The sequence below is a fragment of the Phasianus colchicus genome, chromosome 2 (genome assembly GCF_987193195.1).
Source record: "Phasianus colchicus chromosome 2, bPhaCol1.hap1.1, whole genome shotgun sequence".
NCBI lineage: Eukaryota > Metazoa > Chordata > Aves > Galliformes > Phasianidae > Phasianus > Phasianus colchicus.
Window position 1 is genome coordinate 93,043,694 of NC_143437.1, and position 20,854 is coordinate 93,064,547.

A 20,854-nucleotide genomic window follows, 5' to 3' on the forward strand; every position below is an offset into this window, starting at 1 on the left:
AAAGAGTCTGTCCCCTTCTTTCATGTAGCTCCCCTTTAGATACTGAAAGGCTACTTATCAGGTCATCTCGCAGCCTTCTCTTCTCCAGGCTGAACAGCCCCAGCTCTCTCAGCCTGTCCCCATAGGAGAGGTGTTCCATTGCATGGATGGATCATTTTTGTGGCTCTCCTCTGGACACACTCCAGGTCTGTCTCTCCTGTACTGAGGACTTCACATCTGGACACAGCACTCCACGTGAGGTCTTACCAGCACAGAGTAGAGGGACAGGATTACCTCCCTCACCCTGCTGGCCAAGCTTCTTTTGATGCAGCCCAGGATATGCTTGGCTTTCTGGGCTGCAAGGGCAGATTGCTGGCTCATCCACCAGTACCCCTAGGTCTTTTTCGGCAGAGCTGCACTCAATCCTGTCATCCCCCAGCTTGTATAGATAATGGGGCTTGCCTCAACCCAGGTGCAAAACCTTGCATTTGGATTTGCTGAACCTCATGAGGTTCACTTGGGCCCACTGCTCAGCCTGTCTAGGTCCCTCAGGATGGCATCCTGTCTCTCTGGTGTGTCAACCACACCCCACAGCTTGGTGTCATCAGCAAACTTGCTGAGGGTGCATTCAATCCCACTGTCAATGTCATAGATGAAGATAGTAAAGAGTATTGATCCCAGCACCAAAGTCCAGGTAGATGATATCAGTGGCTCTTCCCTTGTCCACTGATGTAGTTACACCATCACAGAAGGCTACTAAGTTGGTTAAGCAGGATTTGACCTTGGTGAAGCCATACTGGCTCTCCCATATCACCTCTCTGTCTTCCATGCGCCTTAGCACAGCTTCCTAGAGGAGCTGTTCCATGATATTCCCCAGCACAGAGGTGAGACTGACAGGTGGATAGTTCCTGGAGTCATCCTTTTTACTCTTTAAAAATGGATGTGATGTTACCTTTTTTTCGAGTCACCAGGGACTTCAACTGATTGCCACAACTTTTCAAGCATCGCTGAGAGTCGCTTGGCGACTACAGCAGCTAATTCCCTCAGGACTCTCGGATGCATCTAATTGGTACCCATAGCCTTCTGGATGATCAGATTTCCTCAGGTGGTCAGAAACACAATCTTCACTTACAGTGGGAGAGACATTTCTTCCCTAAACCCCTCCTCCTACCAAACTAAGTGCTGGAGGGCGGTTTGACAAGCAGTTATCAGGGAAGATCAATGCAAAAAAGCTGGTAAGTGCCTCAGACTTCTCCTTGTCTGTTGTTACCAGCCTGCTTGTCACACACTATGGGGTATGCCCTCCAGGACTTTCATTTTCTGGTTGAGGTACCCATAGAAGCCTTTCTTATTTTTTTTTTTGGCATCCCTAGCTGAGTTCAGTTCATACTGGGCCTTGGGTTTCCTGACCCCATCCCTACACAGCCCAGCAGCTTCCTTATACTCTTTCCCATGGTACCAATCCTTGTTTCCATTGCCAGTGCATTTTCTTTTTGCTCTTCATTCAAATCAGCAGACTACAACAAGAAACCGTGTACAGAGCTGAATATCAGCTTCAATGCGTTGGAAATGATTCTGGCAATGTTGGAATATCACGAAGTTTGCTCCAGGTGGGTCCCATGAATACTCACAGAGAAACAGAAAGAACACCATATGCAAGTTTGTCAGGACATATTGAACCAATACGAGGCTGAAGGCGATAATTTCATGGATCACATCATTACCAGCGATGAGACATGGTATCGGCACTATGAGCTGGAGTCAAAATGGCAGTCCGTGGAATAGCGACACATAAATTCCCCATTGAAGAAAAAGATGCAGCCCTCAGTGGGTTAAGGGATGTGTCCTATCTTTGGGGATAGGAAAGGGGTGATCCTTCTGGATTTTCTGTAAACCAGGCAAACCATCAATTCTGACCACTACACCATGATGCTAAGCTGAAGGCTCAAATTTCCAGAGTCAGGCCAGAGAAGATGACAACTTTTCTCTTGCAACATGATAACACCAGGCTCCATACCAGTTTGAAGACTGTGGAGAACATTGCAAATCTTGGCTAAATTGTCCTACCACACCTGCCATATACTCCAGATCAGATGATGGAGTCAGACCTCCTGATCTCCATCTGTTCAGGCTGATGAAGGATGGACAGTGTGGGCAATATCTTCCCAGCAATAACACTATCATAGCAGCTGTGAAACAGCGGGTCACCTCCACAGGTGCAGATTTTCACAAGAACAGCATGCAGGCTCTTGTTTGTTGATGGCAAAAATGCATAGCTAATGATGATGACTATGTAAAAAATTAGCTTCTGGTAGTTGAAACTTTATCAAACAGTGTTATTATGCTTTATGAATCTGTTGTAGTCTCCATGGAAACAAACAGGAGGCATTACTTTTGGAGCTACCTACATAGTAAGAGTGGACTGCAGTGCAGTTCAAGATATATTTATCGTTTGAACATATAGATCTATCTTACTATATTCTGCAATATTTATTTATTAAGCCATTTTGTTCCTGATAAATGTCTTCAGGGTTAATTATTACAAAAGTTATTCTAAAGATCAAACCTAATCTTAAAGTACTAGGCATGCAAGTTCCTACCAACACTCACTTTTAATAAAAATGACAGGAGCCTCACCCTAGGGTCTGTCCATATTTGCTGCAGGGATTTCATCTCCAGTTCTGGACTCTGCTCAAAGAAGACAAGCAAAACCAAGCCTAATTCACTTTATTTGACTGAAATTAAAAAGAGCCCTTTATGGCTGGCATCAGAGAATATGTCTATGCATAAACAGCCTTTTCAATCTTCCATTGATTATCTATGTTTTTGGTCAAAGGCAAGAAGTAAAATACAGCTCTCAAGGTGTACTCTGCTATACATTTTCCCAGCTAGGTGGGGAGATGATATAGAGAAACAGTAGTAGAAGTGTCTTAAATTCCAGTCTTATCTCTGGCTAGGTCAGTACAAATAAACACTGTCCTTCATGTGGGGCCACCCTGCTTCCATTTTAATGTAGCCTTTGTGTATGTTGTTAGCTCCCTTAGCCTCTCTCCATTCCCCTGCCTCTTAAAAGGCAACACAGAGCAATTTTTGCTTGCATAACAGAATTTTGTGGGGATCACTTAGAAACCAGGAAGCATGGAGAGGATGAGAAGTGCTACCAGATCTGAATGTTAATTGGTATGTAAAAATGTGCAAAAGCAGACATTCTAAAAACACCTGTCTGCAGCATCCGGCAGCTATTTAGTATTCTACTCAGTAAAAATGCAGCAAGAGACCAAATCCTATCCCAAACCAAATCTAATACATTTAAATTTAAAACAATCAAGATTTTTCATATTCTCAGAGACAATCTACATGTTTTAATTCCCAGGATAATAATTATTTTCTTTACTGTTGCTCGTGTAGATTTTCCTTCCCTGTTCAAGGCTCCTAAAAAGTAATAGGTATCCAAAAGTCAGATATTTAGGCTAAACTACTAACAGATAGCTGCTTGTATTTCCATTATAAGGAAGAGCTTTAATATTATTCTACAAATCTAGCCTAACACCAGATAGTTCTTCATACTAAGATTAGCTCATTTATGTCCTCAGATGACACATATCACAAAGTCAGCTCCATACCAAACTAAGCCAGACAAGCTTTCTAAAAGCTTTCTTTACTGTGATTGGAGAGATACATGATAATACAGGGCAATTTAATTCCATCCTTAAAATAGAGGTCTAAAACTCTGAACAATTAACATTACTTGAAGACTTGAGCAAGAGTTGAAAAGCACAATTCTTTCTGGAAAAGATCACTTTAAGGCAATTCACAAAATGAAGCTAAAGGGATAGCACCACACTCCACACTAATTCAATACAAGCCATAATAAACATGCTCACATTTCAGCTTGAAATGAAAATACGTGGTAGAATAATTTCAGTGTTGTACATAGATTTTTTTAAACTTGTAATCCAAAAATACTTCTTCAACAATCCTCATAAAACTGTTGGTCAAGCTACACGTTGTTCTGAAGCATCCATGGCCAAAATCTGAAATTTCATTTACCTAAGCAATTGAGAGAAAAGTAAAGTGTCCAGCTATGGCTTACAAGCCTGTAAAGAAACAAAAATTAAAGGAATAGAAAAATTGTGAAAACTGAAATGGACACTTTAAAGAAATTAACATTTCTTGTATTTTCTTTCAAGTTCATTTTTAACATAAATGCTAATGGTGTTTAGTATACACAAGATATCTCACTTTTTGTCATTTGCAACATAGGTATATGGCTTGTGGTTTATTATACAACTTTGTGTTTCAGTACTGTTCTCAAAAATAAGGGTAAGTGCTGCTTTATACTGTGTCACATTGACTAGGATCCTTTTAATGTCTGCATGATGATGGAATAAACAACAACTACATACTAATCCACTTCTATATAGATATATATAGATATACATACATATATATATATACAGGAAGAAAATCAAACCCGTTGAGAAATAAACTAACAGATACACACAGTGTATCTTACTCTCGTGGTGTAGTGGGTATAGTGGTGATGGCTTGACAGTTGGGCGGGATTATCTTCGAGGTCTCTTCCAGCTTTAATGATTCCATGATACAAAACCATTCTTTTTAGGAGTGGGCACAAACCGAACTGCCAAGCATCAGTATGCTTCAATTTTGCAGCTAGGGTCTATTTTGTTATTTTCTTGGAGTATGTGGAGTATGGAAACCTTTTTTTTTTTTTTTTTTTTTTTTCCTTTAATCCTTTTAAAAACTCTTACCATAAGCTTCATATGTGGTAAAAATTTGTAATCACATATTAAAAATCACTGGTTTTACAGCATTCTGTATAACGAATCAGGAAAGCGTAAGAATCTCCTTTGCCACTTTTCTGAGAACATTAACCATTACACTACTTCTTCCACAGACCCAATACATCTCTTTTTACTGTCTTTTGAGTAGCCAGTGATTTGCAGGGTCACACTATTTTTCAGCATAGCTACTACCACTCATTACGCATTTTTGCCAGCAATGAATAAGAGCCTGCATGTCACGCTTGTAAAAACCTATACCAGCAGAGGTGACTCACTGTTGCCACTGCTAAAACACACCGCACACTGCCTCACTGTGCTCACATCCACTGTTTGGTCTTCATAAACGTTCAGTAAGCAACGATGAATGTGAATGGGTGTCATTTTTCCACATGGAGGAATTCAATTCCACATCTTTGCTTTATACGTGCTTCCATGACAGATGCCATTCTGTCAGAGCGTCCCTCTGCTGCCATCTGTCACACAGCAACAAAAAGTTATAGAATACTGGTGAGACGGTTCAATCTCTGCCGCCATACCAACAACATCCACCTCTGACATTGTGGACCAACATAACAAAATAGTAAGCATTACTTTTGGAGAAGACCTTGTACTTACCCCATTTCTTAGAGTAAAATTATTAAGAAATCAACTTGCATATGTAGAAGAAAAGAAGCATAATACAGAAAAAAAAAAAAAAAAAAAAAAAAATCAGAATTCTAGCCTGGCAAGTAAGGACCATAAATGAGGCTTACACAGCACGCCTCCCATTCAGATGAAGTTGAAAGTAGCAGAAGGCCAATAAGGGAAGCCTCAGCAAATAAAATGAGTGAGATGCTGTTCTGGCAGCCCTGAACTTCAGAAGAGAGACTGAATAATGGGAAAAGGAAGTCCAGAGAGACTCATTAAGACAAGTACCAAAGAGAAGAGACATCTGCAGCACAGATAACCCTAAGGACTTCAGGATCCTGCCTAGGGAACTACTATCGTAACCCAAGGGCACAGTTCCTCTACAGGAGCACAGAGATGTCTAAGCTTTAACATAATGGGGTAGTTTTAATTGATATTCAGTTTGAGTTAACGCTGCTAGGAAAACAAGAGCCAGACCCTTTTCTAAACATCAGAAGGAGATACACGCGGACGTACAAAATGTTGTCACCACTGAATACTTTTTTTTTTGCCTTTAATTAGACAATTTATCTAAGATTTTTAATGCATTCTCTTTAGTTCCCTAGGGAATAAAATGGAAATGCACCTTAGTTACAGAAGCAACATGTGACGTAATGTATACACTCACAATGAAATACAAATGCACCTTATTAGTATCCGTGATTGTCTTGTGGTAATTATGAGGACCTAACTCCTTTCTAACTTACTGCATTGTTCTGTAACTTTCTTATACTGCATAAAGCCTGCTTTTGAGGAAGCAGTGCAGATGCAATTTGCTTCCTTGTCATTCACAGACAATATTCACAGAACCTTCCTGCTGTTTTAAAGGCTGATAGCGGTATCTGAGGTAACCTAGCTACAGCTTAAAGATAAAACTTCTCTGTATTTCACTGTAGTGCATAGCATCCCTGTGATTGCAGTACAGATACATCCCAGCCATTTCTCTGTCTGGATCTCCCAGCCTAGCTATGAGAATGTCAACATTTTCATTCATTTCTGTGAGGGTATTCCCTTCAATTGGTACACAGTGGCTGCATTTCAAAGGTGAGCTCAAGGATAAATTATACACTCTGGCATTCATATACTGAAGATTTCTTTTTACACAGATGGGAATGTGTGATATTGACTGAAATAAGAAAAGCCTACTTGAGTTTAGAATCACAGAAGCAGACATTTTCCTCTAAAAAAGACAATTCCTCTCCCCTCTCTGAAGTGTGTGTGCATATGTCCACCCACCTTTCCTCTTTCTCTAGCATTTTCTTTCATTTGGCAATTCAAATCCAGAAAGGTTTTTTTTTTTTTTAAACTGGTTACCATTCTTATTCTCTCCATTCATTCTTTAGTGACCTACATCCTATATGAACTTCTCATATTTATTGTGTGCTCATATGAATGAGCAATGGTGCTTCACTAAATTCTTCTCAATATTAAATTGTATTTCTCTTCCTAGCCATTCAGACTTGTTTTCTTCACTGAACACCTTCTGAGAGCCACTACAGGCTTTCCGTGAGGAAGAAGGACTTAATTCATTACTAAATGTTGTTATGATTGTGAGAAGTGATGTTATCTGGTAAGAATTATAATTAGGCAGCTTGAATAGGTTTCACTTTCAGTATGTTGCAACACTCAGGAAAACACACTTATCTAAACACAACAAATACTGTTAGGGACAATATTTAAGACAAGCAAATAAATGTGCAACCAGAATCTACCTCATGACACACATTTTACACAAGATAATATTTAAAAGGAAGTAATCCCAATTCACTCCTATATTAACACCTAGATAACATTGATTCATTCTGTAGCCAGTAATACATGCCATGCTTTTGAGTAAAGGGCTTAGATGCTTTTGAATATGGGAACTAAAGAACTTATCTCACTGTCACTAAGGTATCAGATTTTTGAAATGTTGCTGTTCTGAAATGTTTATAAATAAGGTATTTTATACACATACATGTTAGAAACACAAACATAAAACATACAAAAGGCAAATACTCTGTTTTGGTAACTAAAGGATACAGATACCCATTTCCTTGTTAATTCTACTCATTGCTGTGTGGATAATGTTTTCTAACAAAGAATTAGAAATTTTTATACCTGAGACTTCATTTGATTACTGAATTTCCAAACTTCCAAGACATTTGCAAATAAAACAAGCGAACACTGATAAAAAGAAAAATAAAAGTGATTTTATTTCTGTGCAGACCGCACAGAATTTGTCCTTCAGAGAATTGCTGTGAGTGGCGTGCATCAATGATTTAGTGAATCTGTTCTTTAACACTGGACCTTTAATGTCAATGAAAGGTCAACAGTTAGAATTGTATTCAGCCATCTCTGAGCTGTGTGGGAAGTATGGACAAACCTGACTTTCCTTCATAAGAAATAAAAGAATTATTCATCAGCAAAAGCTCAGTAGACCTAAAATGCTGGACTCTTCAGATTTAGCTCAGCTCTCCCATTCCGATTTTGTTCTATCCTTAGCAATTTCCTATCTTTTTACTCTTTCAGTCAGAATGGAAAGTATATATATATAAAAGCAGATGTTTATCTGCATGGTAACCAAAAAGTTCATTTCATTTTCATTAGAATGACAGGATTTACTAAAGTTGTTGACGTGTGTATGTGTGTAAAACAGAGAATATCGCTGAATACATTGTTGATATTTGCTAAGTAGGGCATGTAGTGAAATGAGAACAGACACTGCTCTCATTTTCATTCTGGGCTATATCAGAAGTTAGAAGGGTTAAGCAATGGTTAAATTAGGGCACAACTTGACCCCAGGAATGTTAGAAAGCAGAAAATGTAATCAACATTTCCTTATATACAGCCTCAAAACCACAGTCCTGTCACAAGGCTGCTCAGTGTCAATCCTTATGTGTTCACTTAAATACAACATAGAAACTGATTTGTGATGTCCTTAGAATAGAGGTTTGTCCAGAATACTTTTTTTCCAGACTCAAACCTTTTTTCTGTTTTTTTTTTTGTTTGTTTGTTTGGTTTTTTTTTACTGCATGACATAGACCAACACATAAGACAAGAAGCATCAACTGGGTGGACCCCTATCTCTCCCAGAACAAATTTGATACTCGTGCTTTTAATAAGATGCATTAGAAGAAGAGTCAGGGTTTCTCCTGGAATTTACAAAAGGATCCATGTTTCATTTGCAGCTCTAAAAGGTTGAAAAAAGCAAAACTGAGGATTACAGATTTTTTTTTACTCCTTTTCTGTCCCTACAGAGAGTTCACAGCAATCCTCTGAAGCCTAACTGTGTAAAAACCTCTTTTCCAGCAGACTCCCAGTTGTCACCCAAACAGGTATGCTAAGATGGATTTCTCCCTCTAACCCTTGCATTGTGAATTTACCAAAAAAACGAAGTCAGTGCTCTTCCTGTCGCTCCCATCATGCCAGCTGTTACTGTGGGTCCTATGAGATCAGGTACAACTTTCAAACTACACACTTACTTGGGAGAGAAGAGGAAGGAAGGATCAGGAAAGACGGTAGGTAGAGTAGCATTCCAATCCAAAGGTAAGCTAGAGTAGAAAATGATGAGAAGTCCAAAAATTTGAGGGCGGAGAAGTGAGAAAAAATGCCCAAATGCTACTTGCACAGAAGGGAGAATTCCACAGCATAAACAGCAATTCACAAAAAGCACAACTGTGGCACCAGAATCTGATCTTTCTCCCTAGTCTAAATGCTTAAGCTCCTACCAAACATATGAACGGGAGAACTTAGAGGAATAATATTCCTGCTTATCTGATTAACTGTTCTTTACAAGTTCTTTTGTATTTTCACATCTCATATTCTATGTAACACAATATTTAACCTACTCTTGGGCACGTCATCTCAGTTTCTGTTCTTATGTTCAAACCTTCCCTGATACAGTCTCATAAGTACTTCAACTCATTATCAGTCAGGTCTGAGTACAATGAAAAAGCAAGTATACCTTCTGATAGGTGCAGATCACAAAGTCTTTCAAGTTTGCAGGGAGCAAGAGAATACTGTTCTCCTTACAATCACTGTAAATGAAATACTTCCCTTTGATCTGGAAGGAAAGTGGGGCCAGAGAGGCACTTTTTCCAATTCATCAAAATGGAGCACTGAAAATGGCAGCCTGATGTAGCAGAGCACAAGATGAGAGCAGAGATACCTGGCAGTTTGCACAACTCCAGGTCATAATACAACTTTATTTGGCTACTAGACTAGGAAATCTTACATAAAAATATCTTTTCTCATCCTAAATCTAGTAAGACCATTGTGGTATCCCATATAGACACAATACATGACGGTCACTCTATTTTCTTGTGAACTGAGGCACTTCAAGAGTCTTACAAAAACACAGAAAAACTCATAATCTGACCTGTGTTCCATATTTTGTCTGTCAAAAATAGGTTACACATCCTTTTCTTTTCTCTGGCACAACATACTGAGATCACTGTTGCACAACAAAGAAATTTGTTACTAAAACTGCAGGTTCCATTCTTTTCAGAAAAGTACCATTTCATCTCATTCACTTGTGAACTCTGCTCACCACAAATTGTTCATAACTGAGCAACACAATGTACTTCAAAAAACTCTACATCCTGGTTTAGCACATTTTCTAGGGTGTGCTTTGGTTTTGACTGAAATTGATCTGACGCTGTAAGTGGATTATTTTGGCAGTGCCATGCCTCAGTAGACAGTTCAAAAGGCATCATGCCCATTCACCTTACAAGGACTTCTCCAGTATTGTAGCTAATATTTCATACCTCTCTCACATTTTTTTTTAAAGGATAATGCTTGATATACAGTACAAATCTGCTATTTTCTATTACTGCTTCTAAATCTGTTTATTACTTGTGCTCATTCTCCATTTTGGACATGAATTCTACTGCACATTTCTTACTATTAACACCAGTCAGCATATAAAGCACATTCTGAATTAATGAATTTGAGAGCTTAAAATTAGGACAACTCTACTTTTCCACATCTGTTAAGAAATACAAACTAAGAGAATTATGCATCTCCACAAGATTCTCCAAAGAAAGGACGCATTTGAACCTTCTTTGCATGATTTTATGAACAGTTCAGAGCAGCTAATACTGAAAAAAAACATCTGCATCAAGTTACATATGCTGATGTAGAAAAGGTGTATCTTACATCTGTAAGAGCTACTAGTCAATTATTATTTGCTGTGACTCAAAAAAAAAAAAAAAAAAAGAAGAAGAAGAAATCTTAAGGCAGCCAGCTGGCTGCAGCCAGCTCACAAACATAATAAAAAACAACTAATTGAATAAATTATTCAATGTAAATTATTCTCCTGTAATAATGTTGGTTCTGTTTAATTTTGATCTTTAACTATATTCCATACCAGTTACATGAAGTGACCAATAATTATAACCTATAGTGATAACTCACTTGGAATTACACTAGTCTAATTTACTAATACCATCAGCATCGTATTTTGGGGGAGAAAAAAAAAGCCAAAGAGCACACAATCTCTCCAATTTTAATAGATTTTCCACTGTCACAAATCTACACAAAGTCCCTGAGTACTAAATTTTATATTCAGCTCTCTGAGCTAACTGAAATATATGTAAAACCATGAGTAGGCAGAAGCTCCCTATTGTCTGTGCCTCCGAGAAGACACACTGTTTATTCCCCAAGTACATGAAACAGTTGCTGTCATGAAATGTGGAGCAGTTCCAATGGTTGCAATACTTGTTTGAATAACTAATGTACAGGGCTTAATTCTTCCAGTCTGAGAGATGTACACTGTGCACATACACATATACTAACAAGCCTTCCACTCACCACTGTATGCTTGTAACTAGCGCACACAGGTCTTTGTAACCTGATCTTGTTGCTTGGTTTTGCAGTATTTATTCTGAACTGTTCTTAAAATTTAGGATCATTACTAGCATGTGAATTGTGGCTGTGATCTAGCAGTTTAGACAAACCAATACCTACAAAATATGTTACTTTTTAACTTTTAAATGCTACATAATTAGTCTAAACCACCTATTTTTAACTTACCACTACACTGACATCAAAACCAAACATTACTTTGTCAGCATCTGCCTTAAAACCAGACTTATACACCACCCCTGTATTGTCATCACTTTATCAAACTCCTTGCAAGATTATCCATAGCAGAATTCAAACTCTTTAAAATTAGCGAGAGATGTGGTTATCTAGATACCTAGATCTGGAATTAACTAGAGATCTAGCTGTCTGGTACATCTAGTTAGTAACTAGAGATCTAGATATCTCAACTAAAGATTTCAGAACTGTTTGAAGTATTCTCACCGCGAGATAAATAACATACTTTAAGTAACTAAATTTACAAAAAATACTAATTTATGAGGGAACAAAAAATTAATGTATCTAATATCTATACACTGAAGTAACTGGTCTAGTTTGGGATCTAAGACTTTGGGAAGTACCTTTCCAGCTGCGTGACTTGCAGGGACTCCTAGCAAGAGTTTCTGTCTGTCAGCACTTATCAGCTTTCCAAACCAGGGCTGCAGTGACTTGAAGTGGAAGAAAAAACAGGCAGCAAAGTTTCCTGCAAAATCTACATACTGTGTGGGTTTCTGAGACGCAAAACATTTATAGTGTTTTGAAGAAACTATACATACATGTATAGACACACCTAATTTTAGAACACTGCTAGAGTGGAAAGGTGAATGCAAGCCCCCAGACTCACAGCTATTCTCAAACACACAATGGCTACAGACTTTGGAAGACAACAACATATGTGTTTAGTATCAAATAGTGTAGAGTGCTGTAAGGACTTGGAGCAGGTCCTGAGCCCAAAACAAAGACATCAGAGGAAGGGTTGGCAGACACAAGGCAGAGGCAGGGAATGTATCAGGATGCTGTTGTGGGAGGTTGTTCTGTTGTAGAGCCCTGTGTTACCCCAAACTACCAGCAGAGCTTCTCAGCACCCTGCCAGTGCAATACTTCATGAAAGACAGCACACAAAGCTTTTGCAGGATCTGTAGTATTTTCTCATTTTCTCTTGCGATTTTTTTTTCCTCCTTGTTTGCTGGGATCCCAGGAGATAATATGACCAAGAGTATATATTTTAAGGAGCAAGGTTGGGCAGCCAAAGGAGAGGGGTAAAATATGAGGTTTAGTATTACTATTGCTGCAATGTGTTAGCCCATATGTCAGTCCTTTCCGTAGCAGGACATCACATTGGATTCATAGCTTTAACTACATGGAATAAAATGTAATATATACACATTATGACAGCTGGACTTTATGTGGATGAGCCTCATCAGACATAAGCTGCATGCAAATTAATCTGTATGGCAGCCTCAACATAATCAAAATACAGATGAAATCTAGTTATCGACTAACAAATGACTCATTATGTGGTGTAATCATCTGAATTATCTGAACTTCCAAAAGATTGGCTAGACACTCCAAGTCTTTTGTCCCACAGCTACTTCCCTTTACATGTGCTCAAGCACTGCTTTTGAATGAAGCTGGAGAATGAAGAGTAATTCAAGGCAAATGCCTCCAACTTGAAAACTGCGTTCTGTTTCTCACATCAGGGAGCTATGGCATTACCAAGACCTGGTGCAACACTTGCTTTACATTTAATTTGGAGAGGTAAAAAGTTCTGAACGCTGCACAGATTCTTAATCCTTATGCGCACCCACAGGCAAAGTTCTGTGTGGGTAGATAAAAGCAAATTGTCTTACGTAATTCCTTGCCTACGTGACGTTCTAGAAGTAGTCTTTATAAGGACAAGTAATTTTTTGCTCCTGTGTTCTTCCCCTGGATCCTAAATTCACTTCTGCCTAATCTTTCCAGCTTGCATTAACTCATTACTCATTGGTTTTGAGCTACGAATTTCTATCAACTCAGAACAACGTTTAGTTCACAAAACATATTTCACCTGCGCTTTTGGCAAGATACAATTCTAAGCCGGTGGCTGACAGAGCGGATCAGCATATTAACACATGAACTCTGCCTTCACTACAGCATGATTTTTAGCCTCTACCTACCAGCCAGCTTGGGGAGCCTGCTGTGCAGCTGAAAGGTGCTGCTCCTCTGAGATTACTCTGAGGGGAAGGAAGAAGCTCTCCAGATTAAAACCACAGAGCATTTTTTTAAATTTGGACGGAGGACTTATGATCACAGAATCATAGAATGGCCTGGGTTGAAAATTGATCATCAGTCCTGTGAGAACACAGAGACTGAGTTGCTCTCAATTATCAAATGGTAATCTTCTTCAAATAAGCAACATTCCAGCTCTAATTAACTTCACATCTCTAAGCACTAAGAGGAGTGTTTTAAAGAAACATTTTGCACTTCTTTCTTATATTTTGTTTTTAGAGCTTATGATATTCTTTCCTGTACACCCTGCAGATCAAACATATTGCAGCGTGACCGAAAGAATTTCTCTGAGTGCATTTTAAGCCTTGTTTCTGCAACTTTTCTCATGAGCCAGATCTCCAAAACCAATAGGTGACATTCAGTTTAAATCATAAGACAGACGTTATTTTCAAGCTAATAACCATAATACGTTTGTCTTCCATTGGATCTAGCTCCTGTTCTTTCTGAAGGCCCTCATGTGCCCCAGGTCAGTTCCCATGGTATCAGACAGCTGAGCCAGCGGCGCCCAAGCAAAGGTAGGGCCTTGTAAGTCCAGAGAATCTTGTTCCTTTTTTTTATACGGCATTAACTGGAAAATTACTAATTATTTTCTTTTCTATTAATGGAAGTGAAAAGGAGTGTTACAGAAAATAAAGACCTTGATAAGGGGAGGCACAAGGAACACGTTAGATGAAATGAATATGGAAAGGTACAATTACTGCAACACATCAGCTCTTCTATTATTTTTCCCATTTTAATTGCTCTCATCTAAATAACTATTTAGCTCAATTTCATCACCCTGCCTCTGTTTCTAGTTCAATTACTACCCAGTTACCCTGATTTCTGAGAGGAGCACTACTTCTTCCACCAGTCTTCACTGCATTTCTTTCCTAGTTCAAAAGTCAGTACCACTGCTGATCTAAGTAATATTCAGAAGGGACTGATGACTATTTAATAAGAATATTTGGTTTTTATAAGCAGTTATGTACAGTATATAAATGGATGAATGTGAGAAATTATTTACGCCTATGCTACAGGTCTCCTTTCCTCATTGTTTTTACTATATTCATTATTCATGGACACTTCAGAACAGATTATCAGAGTTGTAAGCAGAACCCATAAAGCTAAGCAACCAAGATGTTGCTCCAGATTATTACTTTAGGGAACAATGAGTCTGGTAAGGAGAACATGAAACGTCCAACAGAAATCTACACATATGGGCCTGACAGCAACAGAACTCTGGGATTCATCTTTCAGGGAAGCGCTGTTTGAACAAATATTCTTAAGGACAATAAGGTAACTGTTTATAGTGGCAATAACTGCATACCAAACAAATATTTCCATAAACAGGGAAATATAGCCCTTGTCATTTCCCTGGGAATGCCTGTGTAACACAGAGGTTTCTTGCCTATTCCTATCAGTAGCAGAATTCAGGTGTACTAAAGTAAAACCAGTATAACACAGTGGTCAAAGGCTGTTCGTTCAGTAACTGATTTAGTATGAAAATCAAGTAAACACTGCATAAAGAACTTTCACGTACTAAGAGATGTTGGCAGCAACTGGGCTTGTGAAACCCTTCAAGGCCTCAGTTTCCTCTTCCTCACTGCTAAACTACACCATTCCCTTTGCAGCATTTCCAAATCTTCTGGTAGAGACTCAGAACAGTTAGCCCTTATTTCACCCTGTAACACAGTCCCTAATCAGGGACTACTACTTCATTTGGAGGGTGAAAATCAAGCTGTGAAATTCCCATGTTTACATTTTTTTATTAAATTGTGATTATTATGTGTGTCCAAATATGGATGAGATTTAATCTGTTCCATAATTCCACCAACAACGTGTACGTTTGGTTTTAGTGCCCACCACCTTCTCACCTTCACACAGAATATCAAACCATACACATATTTCTTGTGCAAGCAAAGTTTTAAAAAGGCAATTCCTTTAAAAGCAGGCAAACAGATTCAATCTCTAGCCATTCTATGAGGAAAATAAAATTCATGAAAATATAGAAACAAGAACAAGGAGTAAAGTATAAAATAAAAAGCTGCAGAGTTCTCTGAGTACAGAGAAGAGAAGGCTCCACTGATGAAGTTAAAAGAACAACTTTTAGAATTTCACCACAAGCTAAAGAGATAAATAGGGAGGATTGATGTCTAAATTAGAATGTGTGTGTGGAGCCGAGGAAATATTTAGGCATAAAAAGGATAGTACCTGTGACTTATCCCCCTAGGTTGTCATTAAAAGAAGATGGGAAGGACAACACAGGCAGATGAACTAAGCTAACTGTCAGGAAAGAGTGTGGACAAAAGGTCGGAGGGGTACAGAAAAGTAAGCAGAGACAGGCTCAAAAGAACAGAAGCAGAGCTGGATTTGGGAGAGATCAGATGGATTAGCCAGTGAAGGTGACACAGGATGCAATGAAATGATCTTGTTTCCTGGAACACGACAATAGCTTTGCCACAGCAGTCTGAAAATCTAGACTGACCAAGAATGCAGCTGAATAAATAATGAAGCTTTTAATCAGAAAGAAGCGCAGAAAAAATATACGCAGGTCTCTTTGAAAGTAATGTCTCCTATTTATTTCCATGGAAACTACAACTGAAACAAAGAGCACAATAACACAATTTGATAAAATTATCAGCTACAAAAACACTTTTTTCTACATAATCACCACGATTTGCATTTTTGCCAGTGATGAACAAAAGCCTACACGCCGCGTTTGTAAAAATCTACACCAGTGGAGGTGACCCGCTGTCACTGTCACCACTGCTGAAATGCACCACTGACCACTTCACTGTGCTCATATCCACTGTTTGCTCTCCAGAAACATTCAGCAAGGATCAAGGAATGCCAGTAGCACATTTTTTTCTCCTCACGAAGGAATTCAATTTCACACCTTAGCTACATATGCACTTCCATGTCAAAAACCTTTTTGTTAGAGTGCTGCTCTGCTGCCACCTGTCACACAGCAACAAAATCTAATGGAATATTGGTGAGATGGTTCAACCTCTACTGCCATACCACCATCGTCTGCCTTTGATGTTGTGGGTCAACATAATAAAATAGAAGACATTACTTTCAGAGCAGCCCTCGCTCATTGTCTCAGAGCTCAATGTAGAAACCCTTAGTTCTTCAGTGTGATAATCGTGGCTGACATAAAGATAGCATTCATTTTTTGTCTTCTTTTGAGAATAAATGTAAATTTGGGGCTCTTATTGTGAAGACAGCTCTTGCAAGAAGCCTGCAATACTCCTTCTGGGAAGCTGGTTCAGAGACTCAAAGATCGGGTAATCTGAAATTCTCTTCTCATGTCATATTAATTCTTGTGCCAGTATTGCCCCTTAGCTTAACTTACTTTTCTCCCTGCCTGTTCTATGTATGTATCCACATTCCAGCATATTCACCAAAGAAAAAACATTGCTAAGCAGCAGCTGTACAAGCACGTTCTTGAGATTCAGTTAAGAATATCAGAACCATGACAACCATTGTTCTTTCAGTTACCTGTGTCAACAACAGGGTCTATGGAGCACTGTTTTAAAGGTGTGAGAAATTAAGGTCTTTGAGATCATGTCTGAAAGCAGACCTGCTCCCCAGGAGTTGATACGCTCCACTGAACAATTCCTCCAATATACAACGTGAGATAGTAGAAGGAAGAGCAGATTCAGTGAGAAAGTGGCGTTAATTTATAATTGTTTTCCTACACTAGCTCATCACAAATCAGACCACAAAACCCTTTTGTCCTTCCTGACTTTCTCCTGAGTGTAGGATGAATGAGAGAGACTGAAAGAAAGAGCTAATTTCAAGGAGAACCTGGGCAGATTTTACCTCTGATTTGTAGTGGCATTTCACTGCTACCAGTCATGAAGAGGATTGATCTATCTTAATTAAAAACAATAAATAAACCTCCCTAATGAGATTAAGTCAACTACTGGAATGAAACACATATATCTCAAAAGTGGATTGTTTTGTAGTCCATAAAATACACAAAAAAGGTGTCCACCAAGCAGCACACCATAAAGATTCACTTGGCAACACTTTAAAACCAGTTGTTATGCCTTTCATCTGTCTGGTTATTGGTATTACATGTTTACTCATTCAGATTAATCCTACAGTTTTATTTCCTTTTCCTGTTGTTTTCTGGCCATTACGCCCTGAGGAAGAACTATATTTAACTGCTAATGCTACTTTTCTTTTTTTAAGGATTAGGACACTCTTGTTAATCAAATAATCACTGTAGGGTTTCAATTCTCTTTTCACAATCTTTCTATTCATTTTGTTTTTATACATAAATGTAATTCCCATGAGAAGTACAGGATCGGCAGCACTTTTCACTCAATATTCAACACACATTCTATGAAGTCTAGGTGCCTCGTGTTCTGGAGGGTGCACCTCCATGAGTGAGAGGCTAATTCATTCTTCATGCTTACTCAGTCCTTGGCCTTTCTACTGGCACTTCCAACAAGGATACCAATTAGCACTAATTAAGGTTGTGGATTTTGTGATATGGAAGCTTTACCAGAAACTGGACTGACATCATCAACTCTTTTCTCAGAAGACAGCAAACAGCCGTCAAATGCTAACTAGGCTCATAAAGAGAAAGCCTGCATTGGTTTTCAGTATGGACAAAAACACTTTTGAAAGGTCTCTAGTTTGCCTTCAGCTTATGAAACATGTGGGTTTGTGTCTTAGTTTCAGCTGAGATGGAATTGTTCTCTTCAGAGTGTCTGGTATGACAGTATGCTTAGGAGAAAAGTAATGTTGATAACACACCAATGTTTAGTTTCTGCTAAGCAGTGTTGTACAGAGCCAAGACCATTCACAGCAGAGAGCCCTAGGAGCTGGGAGGGAATATAACTAGGACAGTTGGCTTAAATTTGCCAAGGGGATATTCCATACCATATGATATCATGAGGAAGGAGTTTCAAAAGTTGGGAGTTCATCTTTTTCTCTTCTGCTGCTCAGAAAACTAGGTGGGCATCGGTTGGGAGGTGGTGAGCAATTCGTTGTGCATCACTTGTAATATACACACAGATATATATTTGTCATAATTATTATCCTTTTCTCTTTCTCTGTCTCAGTAAATAGTAAAGAGCTCTACTTTGTGCTGTGTGTGTTTTTTTCCCCAGTTCTCTCCCCAGTCCCCCTGGAAAAGGGGGTGGAGGGGGAGTGAGCAAATGACTGTGATGCTGAACCACCTGCCTAGTTAAACCATAACCGTTTGTAACCAAGTTAAATAGTTTTCCACACAGGTGATAGAGCCAAACCTCTCAGACAGCAAAATTACACAAGAAACTGCACAAAACTAATCTGATCTTTCTTTTCCTCTTGTTGGTGGATGAAATATAACAAGAGGAAAGCAGTCCTTGTGCATGCACACACTCAAATTTTGGTGGGGTGTGCTTCTTTTTTCAAGTAATAAATACTGCAGTGAAACTTTTCAAGAGAACTTTTTACACACATGCATGTATATCTGTTTTTCAAACCTGCTGCAGGAGATTCTATGTTTGTTATTTAATATTTTAAGGCGGCTGTGCTCTAATTTGATTTATGAAAAAAAAAAAGAGAGGGAGCATCACTAATTAGCCACAGTTATCCAGTCTTGTCAACTCTTAACTTCAATCAACCAGTATGAACTAGACTTCAGTAGTGTCAAATAGAGTGGAGACAAAACAATAAGCACAACTTATTTTCATCCTTTAGTGCACTTTCCATGCTACATTTCATTCTCCTTTGCTATCACAAGTTTCCTCTAGACAAATTGACTTCCTCCTTTCACTTTCTCAACCCAAAGGGAAATGCCGCTACGTAAACTAAACTGCAATAATATCTTCTTGAACTTAGACTCTGAAAACTCAGGCTTGTATTTCCAGGTGTCTGAAATCCACTCTATAACTATCCTAAAGTGCTAATTATTTTAGATCGTTAATACGCATATATCATTAACACCGGTCATCAGCACGAATAAACTGATCCATCGTTTCTGACACATTGGTTTTGGAAACATGAAGTAACAACCTTTGTTAATACCCTTATGTGGTGAGTTGACCTGGGCTGGATGCCTGATGCTGATACCCAGCTGCTCTCTCATTCATCAAATGAAACAGGATTAGAAAGTAAGATGGAAAGGCTCATTGGCTGAAAGATAGAGAGATTGCTCTCCGATTACTATCACAGGCAAATAAGCCCAATTCAAGGAAAATTAATTGAATTACTTTCCAGTTAGAGTTGGATGGTGAGCAACAAGGACTACATCAGCTTTCCTCCATCCCCCTTTTTCCCAGGCTGAACATCATTCCTTCATTTCCTAATCCTCTACCTCCTCCCAACTGGAATAAAGAGAAAAGGGAGAACAGAGCATTGTGGTCAATCTGCAGCAGTTCACCTCTCCAGCTACTTCTTCATCACAATCTTCCCCTCAGTAAAGTGGTTTTTTTTTCCATTGGTCACCATCCTTCATGATAAACCTGCTCCAATATGGACTTCCGATGGGCTGCAGTCCTTTCAGGAAATATCCACCCACTCTGATGTGGGGCCCTCAATAGGCTGCAGCATGGATATCTGCCCCACCATCTTCTTCGCTGCAGTTCCATGAGCTGTGGGGAAATAACTGTTCTATTGCATCTTACCACCTACACACACTGCTAAAAATGCTGATTGGCTCTCTTGCAGCCCTAACACTAAGACACTTGACACTGACACCATTATGCAGGCTTTCCTTCAGTTTAGAAAGACCTAAGTCCTATTTATCTTTCAATAGAGACCATAACATTTCATACAATTGTGTGAGACAGTGGTGGCTTTCTATCACCATCAAAATAAGACCTAGCTGAGTAACATGTTCTTTATTTAAAAGAATTGGTCCATTTATGATATTAAAGACCTCAGAGAAGTTGCTCATGTCAATATAGTGTTTGATTTTTCTGGTACTTATCTGCTGTCTTTTAACAGATCTTCCTCACTGTGTCTTTTATACAAAAGTTACACCAACATAAATGCTAAAATCTACGTCAGCCTCTGCAATACTCCTACAGTAGCATCTGTGAGCTCAGGACAAAAAAGACTAAACATTGTATTCTGTCCTTCTGAACAAAATAAATTCTGTAAGCAAAAAAGCCATGTTAGAATCACCGTGGCTAGTAGTACTCCAGTGGAGCTTCCAATACATTATTTGCATTTCTAAATAACAGAATCACAGAATAGACCGAGTTGGAAGAGACATTTAAAGGTCATCTGGTCCAACCAGATGGGGGACACCTACAGCTAGATCAGGCTGCACAAAGCCCTGTCCAGCCTGGCCTTAAACGTCTCCAGGG

The 20,854-nt window shown here is 38.8% G+C and overlaps 1 protein-coding gene across 6 annotated transcripts in view; it reads right to left on the minus strand.

Annotated features, from left to right (window-relative positions):
- MYT1L (myelin transcription factor 1 like) overlaps window positions 1-20,854 on the minus strand; it is a 300,604-nt gene that overhangs the window by 244,345 nt on the left and 35,405 nt on the right. The window contains exon 1 of one of the 6 annotated variants that reach the window (XM_090136338.1): window positions 16,897-16,985. The exons of the other annotated variants lie outside the window; for them this stretch is intronic. The gene's annotated coding sequence lies outside the window, so the exon portion shown is untranslated. Of the gene's footprint in view, window positions 1-16,896; window positions 16,986-20,854 lie in introns of those variants that run through there. 6 annotated transcript variants of the gene reach the window in all.